At 39.3% G+C, this 25,912-nt stretch overlaps 1 long non-coding RNA gene across 1 annotated transcript; it reads right to left on the bottom strand.

Moving 5' to 3' along the window:
* Nucleotides 1–13,183: 13,183 nt before the first annotated feature.
* On the bottom strand, nt 13,184–23,141 carry LOC124867427. The gene is made up of 3 exons (XR_007038053.1): nt 22,962–23,141; nt 15,778–16,389; nt 13,184–15,696 (listed from the first exon to the last, which is right to left on the bottom strand). It is a non-coding gene; the product is annotated as an uncharacterized LOC124867427 (long non-coding RNA).
* Nucleotides 23,142–25,912: the final 2,771 nt, after the last annotated feature.

Genomic DNA, 25,912 nt, shown 5'->3' with positions numbered 1-25,912 from the left:
GACGTGATTTAATTTGCTCAATTTGTTTCTTTTGAAAATTGGGACATCCTCTAAATCCTCTATTTGCTTGGGCTCTATTTGTCTGATATTAATATTTTTGATTATCTGAAAGGTGTATCTGAGAAAAAGCAAAAACAGAACGAATCTGTAGCAAGTGAAATACTTTTTTCACATGCACTGCAGACTTGACTTTTCACAGAGGAAGTATCCTGTGGAAAAAAAAAATCCATTGACCCTCTGATAAATATATTACACTACTGCAGAGCAAACAATGTGACGTTTTCTCTTTCATTTTTTTTTTTTTACAAATTAATAATGTACTTAATGTTTCACCTTTAATTGTAACTAAACGTTTTCAACGTGAAAAGTCTGAAAACTTCGATTCGTTCTGCTCATTCCCTCCTAATCCATCCCTCGTTTCCACCCTGTAGCAATTTGCACTCAACATGACTATACCCTCCAGTCCCACAACACGACTTGCTCTGTCTCTTGCTCTGAAATTCTTTTATAGGGGGCTGAGGAGGCCCCAGCTGATCCATGTGCTGCTTTGATCATTAAGGGACCCTGCGGCTCTAGCTTCGCTCAGTGATCATTTTCAATTAGGATTCCATTTTGTGCCACACGGACCTGAGCACCCGAGGGGGACAGTGGTCTGTACAGCAAGATCACTGAGGTGGAAGAAGATGCATTAGGATGTGAATTAAAATGGTAACCCCCGTCACCCTAAGAGAAATGTAACATGCTTCTGAGGCAGCGAACCAGAATAACTAATTAAATGTGGACATTTGTTGAAGGGATTTATGTTGATAATTTATTTTCAGAGTGAAGTAAACTCATCACTGAAAATATTTTTAACATCTTTTGAGATATCATCAATTAGTCACACAGTCTTGAATGATGCATCTCCTTAAAGATCAATGACCCAGATATCAAAATGATCTACTTTATGTGCATTGCATTTACTGACAATGGGACATGTATCTTAAACAAATGGGGGAGTGATGTATTGCTAGATTTAAGTAACCAAATAGGAATAATTGTAGTAAGAAATTGTTGGCTCTATGGATCTTTACCCATATAATGAAATGTACAACCCAAGCTTGGATCCAACAATTACGATTTACCTCCGACTTATAGGCATAGTTTATGGATTTTGCAGACTAAGAAATGAGATTTATTGTTGCATTCAGCTTTATTATCCAAATTCATTGTTAAAAAACATAAAGCTGAAAACAGATATTTACATATACTATGCAAAAAGAAAAGTTATTTTCTCACTTTGTGACATTAAATAAGGCTAAACCTTTCTTGCTTTGCATCAGTTAGCATTACCAAAATTATTTATATCTTCTAAATGCCAGAATAATGATAGTGGGATTTTTTAAAAGACATTTATGTGTCCTTTTGTCTAACGAAACTATAACTCAAGTGTTTGGTCATAATGCTCATTGTTGCATTTGAAGGGAAAAGGGCCGATGAGGTGGAAAACCCCAACCAACTTCAGAGAGTGGATGGTAACATGAAAAAAAGAACATTGTGCAGAAATCTTGAGGAGCACTTTAGGATATCAATCAGGAATTTAAAGCTTGGGCACAACTGGCTCCATTTAAATGTTCAGTGACCCTATGCATACTGGCAAATTAGTCACAAATGTTTTGAAGTGGACTGCACGGTTGCGCAGTTGGTAGCACTGTTACCTTGCAGCAAGAAGGCCTTGGGTCCAACTCCCGGCCGGGGGGTCTTTCTATATGGAGTTTGCATGTTTGTCCTGTTCATGCATGGGTTCTCACTGGGTACTCCAGCTTCCTCCCACAGTCCATAAACATGCCTCTTAGGTTAACTGGTCTCTCTAAATTGCCCTTTGGTGTGTGAATGACTGTGTGCATGGTTGTTTGTGTGTTGCTCTGCGATGGACTAGCGACCTGTCCAGGACTGGTGGAGATAGGCACCAGCTTCCCTGTGACGCACTATGGAAGGAGCAGTATAGAAAATGACTGACTGTTTAGAAGTGACCATCACAAAGCCCTGATCTTCTTATTGTAGCAAATTTATGGACAGAGCAAAGGAGGTGTGTGAGCACGGTTATATCAGTTCTGTCACAAGAAATGGGGCAGATTTCAAGCAAATTATTATGAGGAAACTTACAGAAGGATTTGAAAAAATTTTTATCCAATCTATGGAGTTCAAAGGAAACTGCACTGAATACCAACAAATGCATGTTAATTTTAAATTCAGGAAAGTATTACAAACTTCTCTAACATAATCTGTCACATAATTTTGGCAGTTACCAATTACAAACCATTTCTGTAATCCTGTTTACCTTAAGCAAGAAAGGTTTAGTCTGATTTAGGGTCAGACAGTGAGGAAAAAAATGTATGAGTCTTTTCATATTGTGTATTAAATATTAGGTTTCTTTGGAAATGAACATGGGACAAGAACTGAAGGAACTTAGACCTGATTTGACACAGCATAAACACACATCCATTCAAGATAATAAAGATTTAAACCTTGGTTTGCAGAGCTCAACATAGCACACAAAAAGGAGATATTCCCCCGAATGGCTAAAACATTAGGTTCAACAAAGATAATTAGAGCCATTAACAAAGACATGGTAGGCAGGCAGTACATAGAAGGGAGTGTTATGTTTGCCCAGCTCTGATACATATTAACCTCAAATAAACCACACATGTACGATCAGTGTAATGTAATAGAGTGATAACAATAGGAATTGAACAAACATACAGGACCCTCTTCTTCCTGCATAAAGGCTTGTAAGGGGAAAACAGAGCGAGCCAAGGTGTCAAGGGAGAGCTCAGATCACAGCTTTGGTGCTGACAGCTGGGGATTGTCTGGCAACTGCAAAGTAATAAAACACAACAAAGATCCAAATAAATCAAACAGGACAACATTAAGCATTTCCCTCATGAGAATTACTCAAAAAGTTGAGTACCAGACATTAGACTGATCATTATACTTGTTGCCCAATAAAAAGCCATATTTGATTAAATAAAAAAAAAAAACAATGCTTGGTAGATTGCAAGAGAATAATCTTTAATCTTGTTATTTGAAGTTGGAGAAATAAGCAGATCAGTAACCACAAAAAAAGAAAATAGCCTGCATAACAATCTCACTTGAAAGCTATTGAAATCTTTCTTATGAGAAAACTGCACAGATGGAGCTGTGCAGCCTAAAGACTAGACGTTCCACTGAAGCTAGCACTAGCAACAGGGATTTAGTCAAAGACATCACACGTAGAATCACACAGGCTGCATATGGCTCATGGAGAGCACTCCAAGCACTACAGAAAGAGCCTACTGTGGGACAGATGGGGAAACAGTTTGCCTCTGCAGCCTCACTTGCTGTAGATGCTCTACTATGAAACTTTATATTAAAAGGTATGTGAACACTGACTTCTCTGAACTAGATCAACAAGGAGCTATAAAACAGTCAACACTGCAGAAAAAACAAAGAACAAAAAAATGTACTTCTACAGTACCAAAAATATTCACACCCTTTAAACTTTTCCACACTCTTTTGTGTTACAAATCAAAAAGTTTCATGTAATTGATTTTATGAGACAGAAGAACACAAAGTCGTACGTAATTGTGAGGTGGAAATAAAAAAAAAAACATGTTTTTTTATGGTTCTGATCAAGTTAAAGAATCACACAAATGACAAGAATAAAATCAAACTTTCGGCAACTGAGAATTATTGTTTTTTAATTACATATTCATGAAAATGTACAGGGGAAAAAGCAACAAAATGTTTCCAAACCCTTTCCTAGTTATCAACCCAGTGACCACAAAAGAGGGGAATTAAATATTTCCTACTTGTGTCATTATGGAAATAAAAATAGTTTTTCGTGAAAAAAGAGAACTGCTAAAAATAGCATTTTTGTTTACCTTTTTATCTAAAGGTACTGCTCAGTTTGTCACATCTGGCAAGCCAGAGGACCCCAGAATGCAGCCAGCTAAACATCTTAATTGTAAGTAAAACATTTTTATTTCGATCGGAACAATCACTCACTCTCAGGTGGAGGCAGGCAAACATGAACAGGTGACAGAGGGAAGTGATCCAAAATGTTTCCACGAGGAATGAACAGAATGAAGGTGTAAAAATGTAGCATGGTACAGGTGAAAAACAAAACTGATTAACATGGTACAGATGGACCGAATGAAGCTAATTGCAAACAGACAGGAGAGAACAAAACGTCTGGAGAAAAACAGAAATTCAAGGATACAAACTAATTGGGAAAACATAACGTACAGAACATGAACTAGAACACAATAAGAAACTAAAGCACAGCCAGGAAAATAACAAACAAAGACCCAAACACCCTCAAATCATGACACAGTTTTTGTTTTAAATCCATTGCGGAGGGTCTAAAGAGCCACATCTGGAGCCGTAAATTGCAAACCACTTGCTTACGTGGACGACCATGTGTAAGTAGGGCGGTACTCTTTTCAAATTCAGATGATGGATTGTATGTTGCTCTGGAAGGTGTTCTAAGATGGAATATTGTTTTATGACCTAACCATGTAATAAATGTCTCTACAACCTTATCGCTAATCTGTCTTGTGTGTTCCTTGGTCTTCCTGATGCTGTTTGTTCTCTAACAAGTCTCTGAGACCTTATCAGAACAGGTGCATTTATAAAAAACATTTAATTACAGTCAGATGGAGTGCATATTAATTATATGACTTTTAGGCAATTGGTAGCACTGGATTTTATTAGGTGTGTTTAAAGAAAGAGGGCTGAATACAAATGCACACCACATGTTGTTTTTTAGCCAACTTTGAAAAACATGTATTAGTTTCAATTCAAAGTTATGCACCACTGTGTTTTGCTATTTCACATAGAATGCCAATACAATACACCAAAGTTTGCGATTATATTGTGACCAAATGAGAAAAGGTTGTTGCACTATAAATATATCTATTTTATAGCACAGTATTTTAAATTGTCCTGTGATGTTAAACCTTAGATTGATGCCAAATCTAATAATGAGCCCCATTCACAATGGACTTCCAACAACATAGGTACAAACATAAATATTCATAAATAAAGCTTACAGGATCAAGTGTAGATTGGCCAGCTTTTTGTCAGAGTTATGCTCTAAGGGGCAATATAATTGAAGGTGACATTACCAAAACACTGTCATTAAATCAACTAATCACTTCAGACTATTGTTTTCAATAAATAATAGAGCTGAATAATTAATAAAATGTCAGACCAGACAAATCTAATTTTCCTCTTTCCGTGTCTTGGTCTGATGAATCAAACTAAAGGATGAGGAATCAGCATTAAAGTTCAATCTTTCAGATGCATGCCCTCAGCATCACATCGTTCCTATTCAGGCAATGGATTTAGGTATTGGAAAACCTGTGGCACTAAATTGCTCTCGAAGATTGATGTAACATATCTTGTTCGGAGGCAGCTTGCCACCAGTCGCATTCATCATGCAAGTGCATTCCCATCTCAACAGTAAAGCAATTATAAGCTTAAGCAACTGTGCCCTCAGTCCATACAGAAAGATCATTCTGCTGTTCACCCACTGTCTGGTAATTACATCATTATATCTGATATATGTGTAGTGATGTACTTTTTAGGCTACATCAAATGGATACAATACATTTAACATGATTTACAAAGTTATATAATGTAGGAACAGTGGAATAATCATTTTCAACTGAATTTGATAATAATATGTTCATACATTTTATGTTCACACTTTCTCTGTTGGACAAGAGAAGGAGAGACTGGAAAGACAGTTTTTTTTCCTCTACCAATGAACAATCTTCAAATAACAAAGAAATATACTGACAGAGAAAAGAAATTAAAAAATGTAGGGTTATCCAGCAAAAATCTAAAAAACCTTAGCAAATGTATCACCTGAACTGTAATCTCTTATGTAAATAAAATAAAATATCCTCTGCTGAATTACATGTAGCTCCCTAATAGTTTAAGGAAGAATATTTGATTCCATTTTTTATAAAAAAAAAAAAAAACCTTACATTTCATATAGACACACAATAAACATGATCATTTTGGAGCCCTCCTTGCTCTTCTGCAGCCAAGTACAGGTCCTTCTCAAAAAATTAGCATATTGTGATAAAGTTCATTATTTTCCATAATGTCATGATGAAAATTTAACATTCATATATTTTAGATTCATTGCACACTAACTGAAATATTTCAGGTCTTTTATTGTCTTAATACGGATGATTGTGGCATATAGCTCATGAAAACCCAAAATTCCTATCTCACAAAATTAGCATATTTCATCCGACCAATAAAAGAAAAGTGTTTTTAATACAAAAAACGTCAACCTTCAAATAATCATGTACAGTTATGCACTCAATACTTGGTCGGGAATACTTTTGCAGAAATGACTGCTTCAATGCGGCGTGGCATGGAGGCAATCAGCCTGTGGCACTGCTGAGGTCTTATGGAAGCCCAGGATGCTTCGATAGCGGCCTTTAGCTCATCCAGAGTGTTGGGTCTTGAGTCTCTCAACGTTCTCTTCACAATATCCCACAGATTCTCTATGGGGTTCAGGTCAGGAGAGTTGGCAGGCCAATTGAGCACAGTTATACCATGGTCAGTAAACCATTTACCAGTGGTTTTGGCACTGTGAGCAGGTGCCAGGTCGTGCTGAAAAATGAAATCTTCATCTCCATAAAGCTTTTCAGCAGATGGAAGCATGAAGTGCTCCAAAATCTCCTGATAGCTAGCTGCATTGACCCTGCCCTTGATAAAACACAGTGGACCAACACCAGCAGCTGACACGGCACCCCAGACCATCACTGACTGTGGGTACTTGACACTGGACTTCTGGCATTTTGGCATTTCCTTCTCCCCAGTCTTCCTCCAGACTCTGGCATCTTGATTTCCGAATGACATGCAGAATTTGCTTTCATCCGAAAAAAGTACTTTGGACCACTGAGCAACAGTCCAGTGCTGCTTCTCTGTAGCCTAGGTCTGGGGAATGCGGCACCTGTAGCCCATTTCCTGCACACGCCTGTGCACGGTGGCTCTGGATGTTTCTACTCCAGACTCAGTCCACTGCTTCCGCAGGTCCCCCAAGGTCTGGAATCGGCCCTTCTCCACAATCTTCCTCAGTGTCCGGTCACCTCTTCTCGTTGTGCAGCGTTTTCTGCCACACTTTTTCCTTCCCACAGACTTCCCACTAAAGTGCCTTGATACAGCACTCTGGGAACAGCCTATTCGTTCAGAAATTTCTTTCTGTGTCTTACCCTCTTGCTTGAGGGTGTCAATAGTGGCCTTCTGGACAGCAGTCAGGTTGGCAGTCTTACCCATGATTGGGGTTTTGAGTGATGAACCAGGCTGGGAGTTTTAAAGGCCTCAGGAATCTTTTGCAGGTGTTTAGAGTTAACTCGTTGATTGAGATGATTAGGTTCATAGCTCGTTTAGAGACCCTTTTAATGATATGCTAATTTTGTGAGATAGGAATTTTGGGTTTTCATGAGCTGTATGCCAAAATCATCCGTATTAAGACAATAAAAGACCTGAAATATTTCAGTTAGTGTGCAATGAATCTAAAATATATGAATGTTAAATTTTCATCATGACATTATGGAAAATAATGAACTTTATCACAATATGCTAATGTTTTGAGAAGGACCTGTATTTTGTGTTTTCTTATGGAGAGCTTTGTGTTGTGCACAGATTTCTAATTTCTGGTACTCCTAAATCTTTTTCATGCATTTTGTTGCTCAAAAGAAGGGATGTTCTGTTTAGGATTATTGAGTAATTTGGGTTTCATCCTGAAAAAACTGCACCCAGGCAGATGTTGTATTTTTACCTAATGCTTCTGTGTGCTCTCTTTCAGGATTTACATCTAACAGTACAAAGTCAGAACTGATGAAGCCTATTAACTGAATCATTTTTGTATTGGAAAACGTTTGATTTGATACATTTTAATTTTTTACAACAAAACAAGCACAAAAATATTTTATAGAATTGATACGACAGGAACTGATTAAACTCCCAGAATACAAATTGCCATTTCAATCTTGATTTCAAACATATCAGTGTTATATATCATCCACAGCCAAATCAGGGTTTAACCATTGCAATTAAAGTAAATCACTAAAGTAATCTCCCGCTATGAGGACTCTGTGAGATTAGAGTGGATTATATTGGATCACATCCATTGACCTGATTTACTAACCGAGTGCCCGTTGTTATCCAAATCCAAATCTGACCTTGAGCAGCTGCATTTAAAGCCTCCTAAATCTATACCAGTGAAATGTAAATGCATGCCTTTTATTTTACTTTTATATAGTATAATTCTGACCGTATAATGTTTAAAGTATGCATTTTTTGTCTTTTCCAAATGACAGAAAGCTAAAGACACAAAGATATTCATCCGTGTATTGAAATTAATCAACTTCAGCCCTCTAAGATTTAGGTCACCGTAAGTATTGCCAAAAAGAAGAGGCTCAAATCCTCTTCTGATCTTTGGAAGCAAAAAAATAAGTCATTGCATTATAAGAATATTCTGTAACAGTAATTACAAACTAAGTCTGTTTTCTAAAAAACAAAAAAATATATATTGTAAAACTGTTTATAATATCAGAAAATAGTGATTAGGCACACATAAAACATAACTCTACTTTATTTCATCACAGGTTTAACCTCCTAAAATCAAAATCTTTGGGCCCAGATTAGGGATATGTAGTGATGCAGTGGTAAACACTGTCTGCTTAATGCAATCATACTCCGTCTCACCCCACCCACAAGCCTGAACAACAAAAACAGGTTTGGAAAATAGGCTGATAGATGGGTCAATTTTAGTGCCAATGATTAACCTAGATTATTTGCCTGTGGGGTTGGTTTTAAACCTAATGTGCTTTTTGTAACATGCAGACATGCAGTATACCTTCTACTCATTGCATTAATTATACGAGAATAGCAGGTGTTAGTCAGAGGTGAAGATGCTAAAAGAAAATCTCAGTGTGCAAGTAAAAACAAAGCACTAAACATTAAATAACTTTGAGCGTGGCTTGCAGTGCTTCACAAAAGTTATCTTACACGAGAAATCAAGTGTGCACACAACAAACTACTTTCATGTTCTGTTTAAAACATACCAGGATAAAGTGTAACTTTCAGTGATGGTTCAAGCATGTCTGGTGTCCTGGTGAGCCCCTCAGGCCACACCATTGAGCACATGGCTGCCTACATGTACCAGGGCAGTTTTGCGCTACAAAAAGGATGTCTCAAGACAGTATCCTAATTGCATGATTACCTTTATTAATTCCAGATTCAATCCAGCGTCAAAGGAGGCCACATTGATGTTATAGTGACATGTTATAGTGTTTGTATGACCTTCATCATTTTGAGTAATCGTGTGTGTGTGTGTGTGTGTGTGTGTGTAAAAATGAGTGTTTGTGCCGAGTAGGCGTGCGTGAGCACGAGTTTGTCACCTGTAAGTGCACATTTGTAAGTTTAGCAAGAAAGGTAGAAGGCCTGGCATCCACAACAGCTACACAACACCAGGGGAGACCCCCAGAGCCCCCAAACATCAGACAGGCAGCAGCTCAATACAGCAGTTGGAACCTGGAGGGACCAAGGTAGGAGGGGCACATTACATTACACCCTGGGGGGGACAGTCCCCAAGAGGCCTAAAGGTTAAGATTCCCACCAGAGGCCTGCTAGCCCCCATGGCCCTGGACCAGCCCAACACACCTCCAGGAGCCATAGGCCACCAGACAGGAGTCCACCACTCCATGATGATATGACCCTGGCACCCCAACACCCCACCAAGGCCAGCAGCCCCCTGCTGGGATCCCCCTTGGCGTTGTCAGTGGCCACCAGACCATCCCTTTACCAAGGGGCAGGACAGGGTAAAATATTGCAGAAGTGGCACACTGCATGGTGCTCCCCCCAGGGCCACAAGGCCAATCATCCCACACCCCAAGACTCTACTGGTGTGTGATGTTGCATACGTGAGGTAGGAGGGGGTGGGCGCCAAGGCACCAGCATGAATCCCCCCTTGAAAGCCATGGAGGACATGTTGCACTTTATTCTCTATTTTGTTGTAGCTCCACAGCCTCTAACCCATCTCCTTTTAATTGTTCAGCAGCTTTATCATGATATTTAGAGGTTACAGTTAACAAGATGGCCAATTAATCCAGACCAGTAATTAGGCAGTAATTAAGTGTCACAGAGATGGCAATAACTGCTGGCTAAACCAAAACAATGACAGGGTTGTAAAACTCACGCTGGCCCAAATTAGTTTCCTGATTTAAATAGGTTGCAGGACCACTTTGTAGTAAATAATGTCATGATCATAATAATGTCAAGGACATTTTTGTCAGTCATCGTCCAGTTCATCTCTTGACATTTTCTCTGCAGCTAATCAATTTTCCTCAGCTCCACTGTGAAAAACAACCCTTATGCGCAACAGGGTCCATCATAGACCTTTAAGTTTATAAAGCTGAAATGAATTCAGTGACTTGATAAATCCAGAATATATTCAATAAAACAGCATAAATGTTATTTCTTATCAGAATTTATGGGTCACAAAAAGTAATAAGAGGTGAGACATTATGAGATATGCTTATTAGCGCTGGACATTAATGGAATCATTATTAACACTGAAAGGTTGAAACTCCGGGTTATTATATTCAGTCATATATTCGTTTGCTTACAGTATACAAAATATGTACAGTAGTTTTAGATGGGGCGACCTGTAGTGGAATTTTCTTATCAAAGTGGAGAGAAGTTGACTCACAACACGAGAAAATGCAGACGTTGTCTTTATAAGTTTTATTTAAAGGCATTAAGCGTTCGAAGACCCTGTCACTGAGGTTAGGCAGTGAAGCAGAGCCCCGATCAACATTTACACACAGTATTTATACCAAACATAACAGTGTTATCTCAACTTCAAAGAGTGTGTGTTTTATGGCCAAACCCTCCTCGGGTTCAGAGGTGACAAAGTTATCGAGGAGCAGACCCATCTGCTCTTCCTGAGACATCACCCTAAATGATGGGTTTTAACCATTAAACTTCTGATAATGGCTTTACAGCTTCCTCCTCTAACACAGATGTTCTGAGGAGTGAGGTAACCTAAAGGTCATACACTTTGGAGCACTTAATAAAATAATTTCCATTACAGACCCCAGAAGCTTAAGGTATCATAAACCCCTTATTGATATTATAGGTTTTATAAAAAGGTATTATAAACCCCCAGTTAATGTTGAGAAGGACAGTTTTAGCTTCCAAAAGAGCCATGACCCTCCCAAGTGTTAATTCAAGTGATCCTCTGGTCAGCTGTTCTTACCAAGCAACCAAGCAAAAATTGGCAGAGTTTCAGCAGCTTAAATTCTGCCTTTGCCTTAGTTTCATATGGCTTTATCTGAATCAAATTTAAAATCTTTTTACAGAATGTTAAAAAAAGGTCTGCAAAAATAACAAAAAAAACATTTCTATTCAGTCTTTATTAACAGAAATTGTCAGCAAATAAATGACTTTAATCTTCAAGAAAATAAATATAAAGTTGAAACCAGATGTTTAAATACAAAGTAGAAAATGACAGAGCCCATTTTTCTCGCTGTTTGACATTAAATCGGACCATTGTCAGTTTAAACTCAGGATCACCAATATCATTTGTATTTGCTAAATGCTAGAATTTTGACAGTTTTTTTCTATACACGTTTCATAGCTTTTTCCAAAGTCAAAATTGATTCAAAGTGGATTTTAAGATCACTTTGGCCACAAACAATTTCGGAAAGCCCAGTTGATGATTATATGACTTATTAAGCTTGCATTAGGTTAATTAACAACCTTAAAGTTAAATGGAGGCACATCTGAGGATGCATTGTAAGGCATATGTCAAACAAACTACTTTCTGGTATTACTGCAGCCAAGGTAATAGGAAAATAATTATGGACCTTCACAAATGATGTTCATCTTTGAGTACAATTTTGTGAGCCTGAAGGTAATGGATTTTATTCCCAGAGATCACTGTTTTTTGGTACAAAAAATTCAATTCAATCCAATTCAAAGATACTTTATTGATCCCCGACGGGAAATTAGAATTCCAGTACAACCCATCCAAACAGACATCATGACACAAGACAAGGGGGGGACGGGTCACCGAGGCTTTGCTGCCCACTCACAGGCGGTGCCCTTGCTAGATGAGAAAAGAGGCCACATTAGGAAAGTAGAGGGAAAAAAAATCATATTTCACACTTTATCCTTAGCAAGATACAGTTTGAGATTGCAAAAAACCTCAGCACAAAGAAGCAACAAGTTTACAAAACAACATCATGCCGGGAACGGTGAAGGTGGTGTGAGGGGTGCATATGTTTATCTTGAGCATGCGTGTGTGCGAGTGAGTGTGTGCAAGTAAGTCCATGAAGCACTGTCACAGAGGCCATTGTCCTTGATTGTACGATGGAATGTTCATCAACCAGCCATAAAGTTCTGAGCAGGTCCACAGATGTCCTCAGGGAAGGGAGTGGGCAGAGGGAGCAGAGTGTCATGTTTACATAACTTCCAGGAGAAGTTGAAGATAGCCAGCCATCAAGGCCATGCAGGGGAGCCAGATTCAGAAAAACAACAATTATTTGGGTTAGGCTGACTCTTAATTTTCCGTCAGCCTTGAGAGTCTCACTGGTGCTTCTCAAAGGTGAATCCAAACAGCCAAATTCCTAGTCTTTCGCCAGATCCGAGCGAACAACTTTCTCCAAGATTTATCCCATTTCACCCCTGAGTCCAGGGACCGCAACCTGCCTGCGATCCTGTGTAAGGATCACATCCAGTCTGCGATTCAGCGCACGTAACATCTCAGTCTGAGTGCTGATCTCCCTGAAGATCCCATCACACATACCAGGTAGCCTCACAATTGCCAGAACAGCTGCTGACACTCTCCGAATTTCTCGATATGCCAGGTAACCGCTGACTCCAAAAAGCAGAAATCCTGATATCAAACATCCAATTATATACACATCTGCCACATCCTCGATTGACATTATCGACAAACACACAGTCCTCCACTTCTGCCAGGAGTCCATTGTGTATCCTGAGAAAAACGTCCAGTCTGGACAAGTTGGGCTCTCCTTCTCCCTGTCTTCTCCTTGAGAAAATTTTATCAATTGCATTGAGAGACCAGCTGACCAAATCCATAACTAAGAATTTGGAAGATATGCAAGAAGAGGCTCCAAAGACAAGACACAGAGCTGAAGCAGGGCAGATATGGGAGGGGGTGGGAGACAGAGAAAAAGCATCCTCCTCCATCGAGAGCAGAAAGCAGAAAGAACCAAAGCAAAAGAACTTTAGAAGATGATGACTAAAGCTTGTAGGAGAGTGTCATTACCCCATTACCCACAGTAAAATTAGCCCTTCACTAACATGGGCTAAAAGGACATTCAGGGAGAAAGGAGACATTCCTCCAAAAGAAAAATAATGGGATAAATTACAGTTGGCAAATACACTCAGGAGAAAGGCCTTCATTTAGGAAACCATGTCCTGTAGTCTAATGAACTTACAATTGAGGTGTTTGGCCACAATGGTCACTGTTCCATTTGGAGGAAAACGGGGAAGTCTCCTAGCCTGAGAACACCATCCAAACTGTCTAGCTATTGTATCAGGATGGTATGGTGCACTTCACAAGGAAAAATATTTTGTGGAACTATTGGAGCAACATCTCAATACACCAGGCAGGAAGAGAAAGCACTTTCAAATTGACAATAACCCTAATCATGATGCCAAATTAATTACTAATTGGCTTAAGAACAACAAAGTAAATGTTGTGGAGTGCCCATTGAAAAGCTCTGATCTCAGTCCCTTAGATAATTGGCGAGCAGAGCTTACACGCTACGCAAGACAAGCATAGAATGTCCAACTCAGTTTCACCAGTTCTGTTAGAAGGAATGGGTTAAAATTCTTGCAAACTTGCGCATATTGTGGAAAACTGGTGAAAGAATATACACAATGCTTGATACAAGTCATACGGTTTAAAACACAATTTGACCAAATACTGAGGAAATGTATGTGACCTCCTGAATTTAGAAAAATGAAAAAGAAAATCATCTTTTCTTTTATTCTGGCATTTGCAAATTAGAAGCAATTTTAATAATTCTAACTTTATTTAAAAAAGTTAGTCTGACATAATATCTAAAAACGTGTGTCTGTGAGTGAAAACCTCAAGAAAAACAAAGTTTGCGAAAGAAAGTAAAATCTGATAAAATTTATAACTTACCACAACAGTTATGTGTTACAAAACAGATTGTGCCACACACTTGCAATCAAAGTAATTCAATTTAATGGTAGAAGTACTGTTACATATACATTTTTTCCTACTGTGTTCTATGTCTGACTAGCTTGTTCCCTTTGGCAGAGCTTAATTCCATTTCTTTTTGTACAGTTTTTTTTTTTAGCTCATAGATGGTGGGTGGTGATCAGAATGAGAGGGAAGCACATTAGTCATACAAATTACACGCTGCTACTCTAGTATAAATCGTACTGCTGTAGGAAACAGAGGATGACAGGAGATGAAAAGAGTGATGTCTGCTCCTCCCACCAGACCACAGCATTTGTTTCTGACCAGCTCACTGTCAATTCACCAAACTTGAAGCATGTGTGAGACCTTATCTGCTCGCCTTTGATGGTCTGCCACAATACAGGGCTGAGGGAGCAGCAAAGCACCCATGCAATATCTCTGTTCCTATCCCACTCTTGTCCTTCATCACAGCTCCTGGCTGGAAATTTTTTCACATTCACACAGAGAATATGGCCACAGAACATAAAAAAATAGGAACATACACCTTTACATAAAAAATATTTTTTTTTTCCTTTTTACAGGAAGAGAGAAAATGTTTTGTCAAGGCACTTGACAAACAGATCAAATTCATATCCCATTAAATAGAAATAAAAAATGCATATACTCCAAACATACGGACAGATTCTAATTAAGTAACATACAGTCCAATTTGATTTTAAATCTAAAACTGCAAATCTGTTTATCACATGAATGAAAAAAAAGCCTATGCCAATTTTATCCAGTTTCTTTGGCTTTGCAGCAATTCGATTGCATGATCAAGCAAAAGACACTTGGTTGAGATAAGTACCCCACCAGAATTTTTTAACCAATATGCTGTACTCCCCTAAATGTCGTTTTAATGTCTTATGTGTCTCAAAAGTTCAAGGAATCCTGGACTAGTAAACTGCCCAGGGAGTCTGTCACATTTGTTGATGTGCCATGTGCCTAAATTGTCCAGTTCACTAACAGTTCAGCTGCCAAGTGTATTCCAACACTGCAGTGCAAGTGCAGTAAATGGGAAAGTGACAATTGGTGGTAAACATTTTTTTTACCAGTTTTTAGTATTGGCTTTAATCACAGAATTAATAGTACCAAATGAAACTTCTGTTCCTCACTTCTCCAGAAAGTCTGACTATAGCAGATGTAAGAATATTGTTCCAAATCCAAGCAAAAGGTTGTTGGAGGTGATGATGCAGGTAGTCCAGTGAATGAATAGTTGGTCTGTTTGCCTGTGGCGGAGGTGGAATCCAGAAAGTGCTTCAGAACTGCAGCAGTGCTGAGCGGACAGGTAGTGCAGCAGGGTGGAAGCCAGTCGTGGGAATGAAATCCATAGATCCACAGAAAGTTTGGAATCACAGAGGCAGGTCCACAGGTGAGCACGAATGTCCGGGATGGGGCGAGGTAACCTTTAGGAGGAAGAGAAACACAGGTATATTTGTTGGTGGAAGAAAAACTCAGGTAAGTAGCTCAGACCTGGTTCAAGGTACCTTTTAAAGGCTTAGAAAAATGCTCAGAAAAAGGCTCAGAGATGGCTTGATGTTACCAGTGACGGTTAACACTCAGGCGACTAGCGACTGACTTCCAGTTCTTTATATGCTGCCAGGTGAGTAAGCGTGATTGCCTCAGATGAGCTGCACCTGTGAGAAGGTGCAGGAGGAGGAGGCATGCTCAACCCAGCAGGCGACTGCAGTTGCCCTTTGGTGGAGAAGCTGTAGAACCAGAAACAAAACAGCCAGCAGACAGAACAAACAACCTTTCCTGACAATTTCATTTCAAAAGTATTAAGAGACGTTGACTTTTATTTCACAAAATAAGCATTATAGAGCATTATAGGCTGTGCTCTTTGTGGTGGTCTTGGTGGATAGAATTAGCAGCTGAGACAAAGCTTGAACTGTCAAACAAAGCAAACAAATTAAAATAAAGAAAATATTCACTCTATGAACTTTATGCACAATTAAAACACATCAATGTATTTTTGATAAGATCGCTTTGGTATCTTCAAAAGACTGCCAATACACTCACCTGTTGAGTGCTTGGCCACCTCAGGAAACACATACACTGTGTATAGAGCATTGAACCTTTAGCACAGAATGGCCAGACTATTAATAAATATAAAAAAAGAAAACAAAAACAGAGTGACACCACTGACAAAGGAATGTACTCTATCTTATGCTGTGGTGTAAATTTGACACAGTTTATTCCAACAGACACACGATACATACTGTGGGAACATCACAAATTACATGTCCACTTCTCATATGACGGCACTTAACCGCATGCACTTAAATTTTTTCACCTTTAGACCCAAAGGGAAAGTAATTTTTAGACATATTTTCTATTAGGCTGCTCCTTGAGACAAAACAAAGAACATTTAAATTCATTAACAAAATCAACAGAATTTCATTTACAGAAAAATACACCTTGTAGCAAGAACTGTTTCAATATGCTGAGAGTAAACATTAGTAGTTCACATTAGAATTTTCAAGGTCAAGCAATAATTAAAGTAGTTGGTCAAGAAAAAAATACAAAATTATTAAATAAAAAAAACAACATTGATATCTGTGTTTTAATTCTCCAGGAGCAACAGTAAAAACATTGAATCTCCCAGATACGTATGAATCTGAAACTGTAAAGAGGGTTATTACCCTCCCTGTAAGATGGTTATTATGGCCTTGCAAGGATATAGTGTATTTAGACACTGAATATTTTATGTAGAGATACAGATATATTCTAGGTCCCAGGTTAAAAGATATCTTTCTATGTTCTGTGCAACAAAAGTTTCAGTCTTGCTTAGTGTAGTGCAAACCAGTTGTGAGGGTACACTGTAAACTTTATGTTTCTCTGATTCAACACACCATATTTAACTTATTAAATAATTAACAGGTCTTAACAGAAATTATTTACAAGCTGAATAAATAATCTATGTCATAATCAGATTTTTGGAAAACATTTAAAACATGCAGGACTGTGTGCTTGAGGATGGGGACCTCTGCTCAGAATGTGAAGGAAAAAAACTGTTGCTTGTTCAGTGAGAATTAAGCAGTGTTTTGCAGTGTTCTAAATGCTATCATTTAGGAGGAGGTATTCTCATTATTTTGCTTTGAATTCTCTGTTCTTTTCCTAAATTTTGAACCTTTAGGAAACTAACTCCAGATTTACCTTTCATAGTTACTAGGTCTGCATTGCTTTGTTGTTCATTATCCTCCTGAATATTTTTGCAATTGATATAAACCAGGCAAAAAAAAAAAAGTCTGTAAAGGGTTTCTGGGTGAAAAAAAAACAATGATATAACGTGGCAAAAATATCTTTTTTTGAGATGACTTTGGCACTTCCAAGTCTACTGTTTCTTTTTCAAGGACAGCTAACAAACAGTTATCATCCATAGCTGTTCTAATGAAATTAACTGCTTGCCTCAGCAGTAACCCTGGCAATACAGTAAAAATAAGGTTATATTGAGGGCTGTTATATATATCCTCTGTAAAAACAGTCAACCATGCCTGGAATGTCACATTCAAAAAACCTTATCAAGCCCTGCTTCTCTTTTCAATACAACAAATAAATCACACAAATGAATTTTCTTCAAGATATTATGTTAATATTAACGTGTTTTGCATTGAATGTAATCATTTTAGTTTTTTGTTTTTTTTATGTTAAGTGTTTAGTGATTGGTAATTTTATTACCTTATGAAGTTTACTTATGATTGACATTTATTGCAGATTAGGAACCATCCACTTTTTTCCCACTCTGCAAAGGGAAACCTTTTGATTACAAGTCAAAGTATAAATATAGTGATTGTTAATCAGAAAAGCATAATCTGTTTTTTGTTTTAATTTTGCATCTTGGCTCTTATCACAGGTGCAAACCAAGTGTGCAATAAAAGCCTGACAATGACTATGAAGTCACTAGGGCTGGATTAATAACTAATATTATCACAAGTCTATTATAAAGACAACAAAAATATTGTTTATTCAAGTTACCACCAATACCATAAGTGGGTGTAGATAATGGAAGGACGGATGGATTACCTATCTGTAGAGGGGGATAAAAAACATTAGGATAAAAAGTTTAAAGGGCCTAATTTACTCTTTTGCGAATTACATCTCACGGGTTGCTATTTTGTGCTTTTCTAATTTTATTTCATACCTGTAAAGTGTAAACTAACAAATTTGTACCTATGTACATATACCTTTGTGCATTGCTCAAGGATAAATCCTTTTGTTGGTAGGTATTTTCATTAAATGTGGAGAGAAATTTTCTGACAATCTGACATAATTTCTTTTAATTGTATATCATTTCAGTCTATGGAGCTATTTGACGTCGCCTCCTGCTTTAAATGCTCCACCATCATCCCGATCCCCAAGAAACACAACATCACAGGATTAAATGACTACAGGCCTGTTTCCCTGATGTGGTCATGAATTCCTTTGAGTGACTGGTGTTGAAGCACCTGAACGACATTACAGGCCCCCTGCGGGACCCACTGCAGTTTGCTTACCAGGCCAATAAGTCAGTAGAAAATGCAATCAACACGGGTTTACATTTGATCCTGCATCATCTCGACCACCTAGGGACATACACCAGGATCCTGTTTGTAGATTTGAGCTTGGACTTCCACACCATCCATCAGGACATCCTCCACCAAAAGCTCACCCAGCTCACAGTGCTGGCCTCCACCTGTCAGTGCATAACCAGCTTCCTGACTGGCTGGCAGCAGCAGGTGAGGCTAGGAAACATCAACAACACCAATGCACCCCAGAGGTGTGTTCTCTCCCCACTCCTCCTCTCTATGTACACAAATGACTGCACCTCAGCAGCCCCCTCTGTGAAACTCCTGAAGTTTGCATATTATACCACTGTTTTTGGAGTCATCCAGGACATTGACAAGTCTGCGTACAGCCAGGAGGTAGATCGGCTGGTCCACTGGTGCACTCAGAACCACCTACAGCTTAACCTTCTAAAGACAGTGGAGATAACGGTGGACTTCAGAGAACACGCCCTAGATTGCCTCCCCTCACAATCCTCAACAACACTGTGTCTGCTGTGTATCATTTCGAGTTCCTAGGAACCACCTTTCTCAATACTTGAGGTGGTCCTCACACATAGACACTGTTCAAAGGAAGGCCTAGCAAAGACTGCACTTCATATGGCAACTCAAGAGGTAAAGTCTTCAATAGGAGCTGCTGGTCATCTTCTACACTGCCATTATTCAGTTAGTTTTGTGCTCATCCATCACTGTGTGGTTTGGCTCATCTACAAAGCAGGACAGGTCCAAACCGCAATGAACAATCAGGTCTACAGAGAGGATTATCACAGCCAACCTTCCCTCCATCCAGGACTTGTACAGGTCTAATGCCAGGAAAAGGGCAGCTAACATCTCTGCAGACCCCACACATCACAGACACACACTGTTGTTAAGTCTGGGTTCAGCAACAATATGTGTTCAAAGAATGAGGTCAGCTGACTACCTGAATATACTGAATAACCATGTTATTCTATCAAATGATTTTTTCTTCCCTGATGGCACGGGTATATTCCAAGATGACAATGCCAGGATTCATCGGCCTCAAATTGTGAAAGAGTGGTTCAGGGAGCATGAGACATCATTCTCACACATGGATTGGTCAACACAGAGTCCAAACCTTAACCCCATTGAGAATCTTTGGGATGTGCTGGAGAAAGCTTTGCCCAACGGTCAGACTCTACCATCATCAATGTAAGATCTTGGTGAAAAATTTCTGCAACAGTGGGTGGAAATAAATTTTATGACACTGCAGAAGGTTATCAAAACAATGCCACAGTGAATGCGGGCTGCAATCAAAGCTTAAGGTCGTTCAACGAAATATTGGCGACTTTTATGTTTGGCCAGCTAGTGTATGAGCAATACTAGGGGACTCCATTTTTCTGCTGGGGAACTTCAACACCCACGTGGGAAATGACATTGACGCCTGGAGAGGCGTGATCAGGAGGAATGGCCTTCCTGATCTGAATCTGAGTGGTGTTTTGTTTGACATCTCCTCAATCCTGCATTCACGCATTCCCTGGTGGAAGCAGAGGCTGGGGACTCGGGGTTGGACTCTTCCATCACCCAGGCTGAAGTCACCAAGATGGTTAAAAGGCTCCACGGTGGCAGGGCTTCAGGGGTGAATAAGATCTGCCCTGGGTACCTCAGGTCTCTGGATGTTTAGAGGCTGTTATGGCTGATGCCTCTTCAACATTGCATGGTGGTCAGGGACAGTGCCTCTGGACTGGCAGACCGGGGTGGTGGTCCCCCTTCATAAGAAGGGTGACCGGAGGGTGTGTTCCAACTATAAGGGGATCACACTCCTCAGCCTCCCTGGTAAGGCCTATACCAGGGTATTGGAGAGGCGAGTCCAGCCAGTAGTCGAACCTTGGCTCCAGGAGGAGCCGTGTGGTTTTCGTCCCGGCTGTGGAACACTGGAACAGCTCTACACCCTCTGCAGGGTACTAGAGGGTTCATGGGAATTTTCCCAACCGGTCCACATGTGTTTTGTGGACCTGGAGAAGGCATTCGACTATGTCACTCATGGTGCCCTGAGGGGGTGCTCCAGGAGTACGGAGTTGGGGACCCTTTATTAGGGACATCCCGTCTCTGTACAAGCGGAGCAGGAGTTTGGTCCGCATTACTGGCACTAAGTCGGACCTGTTTCCAGTGCATGTTGGACTCCGGCAGGGCTGCCCTTTGTCACTGGTCCTGTTCACAACTTTTATGGACAGTATTTCCAGGTCCAGCCAAGGGCCAAAGGGGTTTGGTTTGGGGACCTGTGAATTTCGTCTCTTCTTTTTGCAGATGACCTGGTCCTGCCGGTCCACTCTAGCCAAGACCTACAGCATGCACTGGGGCAGTTTGCAGCCGAGTGTGAAGCGGCCGGGATGAAGTTCAGCTCCTCCAAGTTCGAGGCCATGGTTCTCAACCGGAAAAAGGTGGCTTGTCCTCTTCAGGTTGAAGTGGAGTTCCTGCCTCCGGTGGAGGAGTTCATATATCTTGTTCATGAATGAGGGGAGAATGGAGCGGGAGATTGACAGATGGATCAGTGTGGCTGCCGCAGTAATGGGGACGCTGTGCCGCTCCGTTGTGGTGAAGAGAGAGCTGATTTACCGGTCGGTCTACGTTCCTACCCTCACCTATGGCCATACACTTTGGGTCATGACCGAAAGAACGAGATCCCGGATACAACCGACTGAAATGAGATTTCTCCGTAGGGTGGCTGGGCACTCCCTTAGATAGGGTGAGGAGCTCGGCCATCCGGGAGGAGCTCGGAGTAGAGCCCCTTCTCCTCCACGTCAAGAGGAGCCAGTTGAGGTGGCTCGGGCATCTATACCGGTTGCCTCCTGGACGCCTTCCTCGGGAGGTGTTCCAGGTACGTCCCATCGGGAGGAGGCCCAGGGGATGGCCCAGGACACGCTGGAGGGACTATGTCTCTCGGCTGGCCTGGGAACGCCTTGGGCTCCCCCCGGAGGAGCTGGAGGAGGTGTCTGGGAAGAGGCACGTCTGGGTGTCTCTAATGAGTCTGCTGCCCCCGCGAGCCGGATGAAGTGGAAGACGAAGAGTACGAGTATTTAAGTAATATTCACTGAATTATAACAAATCTGGAGATGAACAAATTTGATGAAGTTCTTATGAAACATACAATAACTGCCAGGAAAAAACCAAAAAAAACCAAAACCCCTCCTACAGCATAGGAGGGTTTAGGTAACATACAATGTTACCTAAAATATTTGTGGAAATTGCATTGATTGACTCTACACTAAATGCTCAAATCTGTATTGAGTGTTGGAATTGTTTTCATTCCAAATTTTAAAAGCTTTGATGGTAATGAAATTATTTTTGACAATAACACACGTTTTGATGAACCAAAGGAGCTAAAAAAGAAAATTGTTGGCTATGACTTCAAAAAGAGATCTCACTTGATTGAAAATTTTCTGTGGAAATTGAAAATAAATAGTCCATGACAGGCCTCCGTTCTTTAAAAGTAGTCTGTCAACTAGAAGCAAGAATCTGATTGATGAAGAATATTTGTTCATTAGTTAAAAAAAAAGAAATCCAGTTTTTAGAAAACCCTGAGGATGTTTAACACACTGTGCCTGTAAGAGGTTTTTTTTAACTTTAGCCATGATTTTATGCTACATTGGCCCTGTGTTAGTTTTGTAAATATCGTTGTTCACTGTTATGCTTCATTTTGTTTTGTGTTGCATTCCTCTGCCTGTTCCTTCTTTTATTTGTGTGCTATTCTCTGCCCAAACATACCTCATCCTTGTTCTTTATTACCTTAGCTGCTTTGTCTTTTTTGTCATCTGCTCTAAAGATCTTCTATTGGACTCAAATTTTAACTTGTCCACTTTCATATCCACTGTACAGTTTTTCATCTAACTAGATTTGTTGAAACTGGACTTCTGATATATGTAATCTATATTGTACTTTGTCTAAAAGTAAATACAGTATTCATTAACAATTGGCAGAAAAGAGACAAAAAACAAACAGGCAGGCTCAACCTCCTCTGGCAGCCAAACAAGGAGGTAAAGTTCCATTCAGCAGAACTGTAAAACAATCCCTTATCCTCTAAGTAATTTACAGCATATGTCATAAGTGCAAAACCATAACAATTCACTATGCTGCAGAGCAACACAAGAAAAGGGAGATGGATCATTTACCTGGTCAACAAATAGATCCTCCAGCTAAGAGACCATCCCGAGGGTAAGGTGAAAAACATTTTCAGCCCCTTCAATGGTTTTCGACCCAGATGCTCAGTTGCGCTTTGTCTCTATTAAGAAACCGAAAGATTTATGAGACAAATATTGACCACTAGTTCTGCTGGCAAATTTATATGTCCGACTTGAGAGCAGAAAAGGAAAGGGGTTTATCTTGAGCATCTGAAAATCTGTTAGGTCTGCACTCACTGAAGAGTGAAGAAAAAAGGGCACATTCAAGTCTACACATGCTCACATTTATATAAGTCATTGTGATTGCATGGTTAGTTTCCTCTTTTTTGCAGACATCTCAAAAAGGTTAATATTTTTTCTGTGTTGTACATGCTAATTTGGCTAATTTGAGAATTATGACGACATATTGTTGTCATGGACAGTAACTTCCCTTTAAATGAGATGTGTTGTTTAGTTTATCTAAAAAAAGCCAGTTTTAAATTTGCTCTAACATTTTCAATACAGAAATTTAACATTTATAGACCCAATTTCAAGAGAACTGAGGTACCAGCTGTAATGGTGCATCTGATTTATACTTGGTATACTTGGTATGAACCTCTGAGTGCCAAGTGAAGAAAATTGGCTTGAATGCTGATTTAACCTGGAAGTTTGGTATTTCCTACCCTCATTTCATACCAATTCATTGCTATGTTGTCCCGACATGCTTCCATTTTGAACCTGTAAACACACATGTTCCAGATTTACTTACACACTCATGTCAGTTTATTTCCTTTGGTGGCCAATTTTAAAGAGTCAATCTCACATGTAAATAAATTCAATAGTGTGATATTTTCTGAAGGTATTTTATAACACCCTGTTTCCACTGACTGTGGTTCAGATCTCGGTCTGAGTCAGCTGACTCCTATGAAATATGAAATTATGAACCCTGATGAAACCATAAGAACTCTTCCCTTTCTATGGGCAGATGTGGTTTATTTGAACAACAGGACAATATTTCCCTTAGTAGATTATATAATATTCCTTTAAATCATCGGTTGTCGAAATGGCTCTTGTTGCTTCTAACACATTGCATTTGGCTCCTTTCTTATTTTTCAGAACTCCACTTAAAAGTCTGTTCTGAAATGCTGTACACTGGACACCACTGGAACATAACCTTATCTTTATTACCTATCCACAGTTATCACATTCTAAAGCACTTGATACTAATAGCTATTTGCCTAAAAAAGCACAATGCAAAATAACTGATGTGAGATCCATGCAAATCAAAATTTATTTCATTGCTGGCTCACTAGTTAACTATTAAAAAAGCTGTGTTGAATTCACATTGTGTAATATGCATGGAACATTTTAAAGAGATGTAAATGGTGCTGTAACTACTGCATGGTAATAGTCTTAATTGACTTTACTGCTTGACAGCAGTTAGTAAAAAAGTGACATGGTAACCCTGTGAAGGTCAACACTACATTACAGTAACAGTTATGCATGTATATACTTACCCTTAGAGGGGTGGTAGTCCTATTTTTTGCCACATATGGGCCAAATGTTTCGGGCTAAAAGTATTTGCGGGCCACAAATAATTGAAAACACAAAAGGAACATTTCAATCAAAATCGTAAAAACATCGATTTAAAACAGATTTCTTTTCATTTCATCAGTTCAAACTAAGGTAAACACACAACAGTTAATTAGTGGTAAAATGTTTGTGGAAAGAGATCTGTAGTGAGTTTTGCACATTTTTAGGGTATGTTTTTTTTAATTATTATTATTAGAGTGGGATTTGGGTGACTCTTGCATTAAAAGCAGTAGCAGTATTTTGATAAGGTTCATAAATGGGTGCACTCAAATCTGCTTAACAAATATTAATAATCTCAAATAAAGCAAAACAATTTGGTAATTTTTTTGCCACACCTTGGACACCCCTAACTTAATAGCTTCAAATTGGCAATGAACTAACTGTGGATCTTTTATGAAGGGAAAAAACATGGAAACCTATTGTGATTACCTTTATTGTTTTGATGAAATGATAAAGGCTGATAAGATAAAGTTGATGTACAATCTGAAAATGTTTAGCATTTTGATGCCAGAAAGTATTTTCATTTGATCTTTTTGGGCATTGCTAAATTATAGAAAAAAATATATATAAAAGTTTTTGGGACTTAATGAAAAACACGTGATTATTCTCTAATTACGTCTGCAACAATGATTAAAATGTGGACACCTCCTTCCTTCTGTGAGAGTATAATTATAGTACTTCATTTGACAGTTTTTTAATCAAGACACAATCACTTCTCTGGATCAATGACAAACCCGACCTTGGACTTTCATTCTCAATATGTTACCTCATCAACACTGAGTAGTATTGTGTGTGTCTCTTGATATCAGATATATAAGCAAGGCAAAGTAGGTGGACTCTGCAAGAGTAAGATTTCTCCCTCAGAAGAGGAGCCTATTGTCTTCTTTCTTAATCTTTCTTCAGGGGTCAGCCCCCAACCTTCTTGGCTTACTTAATTAGCCATGCAAAGGTATGGTGAGGAATAGCTTGAAAACACTTCAGTGACTTTTGAAGTCAGATCCACATAGATCTTATGCATGTGGGGAAACTGCTGAACCTCCTGTAGTAATCTGTATTTGATTCCTGCTCACTATACTGAAATCACATCCTGGTTATTGACAAGGTTTCAGGAAGCACGTCTCTAGCTCCAACTTAACTAGATACTCCACAGGGGAATATTCTTTGTTTTAAACATGTGTGTTATGTTTCTGTCGGCACGTTTAAAGATTTAAATCAACTCCACAAAAAAGATATTCTTTCTTTGCTTCATGAGCCAGGAAATTTGATGCCATCTGAGGGGAAAGAAAAAGCTCTTATATTCACCTTTCGTATATTTACCAGACTCCTCTTTTTTCCTTTCATCAATGCAATGCTTAAGGAATGTTTGTTTG

The sequence above is a fragment of the Girardinichthys multiradiatus genome, chromosome 4 (assembly GCF_021462225.1).
Source record: "Girardinichthys multiradiatus isolate DD_20200921_A chromosome 4, DD_fGirMul_XY1, whole genome shotgun sequence".
Lineage (NCBI taxonomy): Eukaryota > Metazoa > Chordata > Actinopteri > Cyprinodontiformes > Goodeidae > Girardinichthys > Girardinichthys multiradiatus.
Note: the sequence above shows the minus strand (reverse complement) of the source record. Positions and strands in the feature narration are given on the sequence as shown.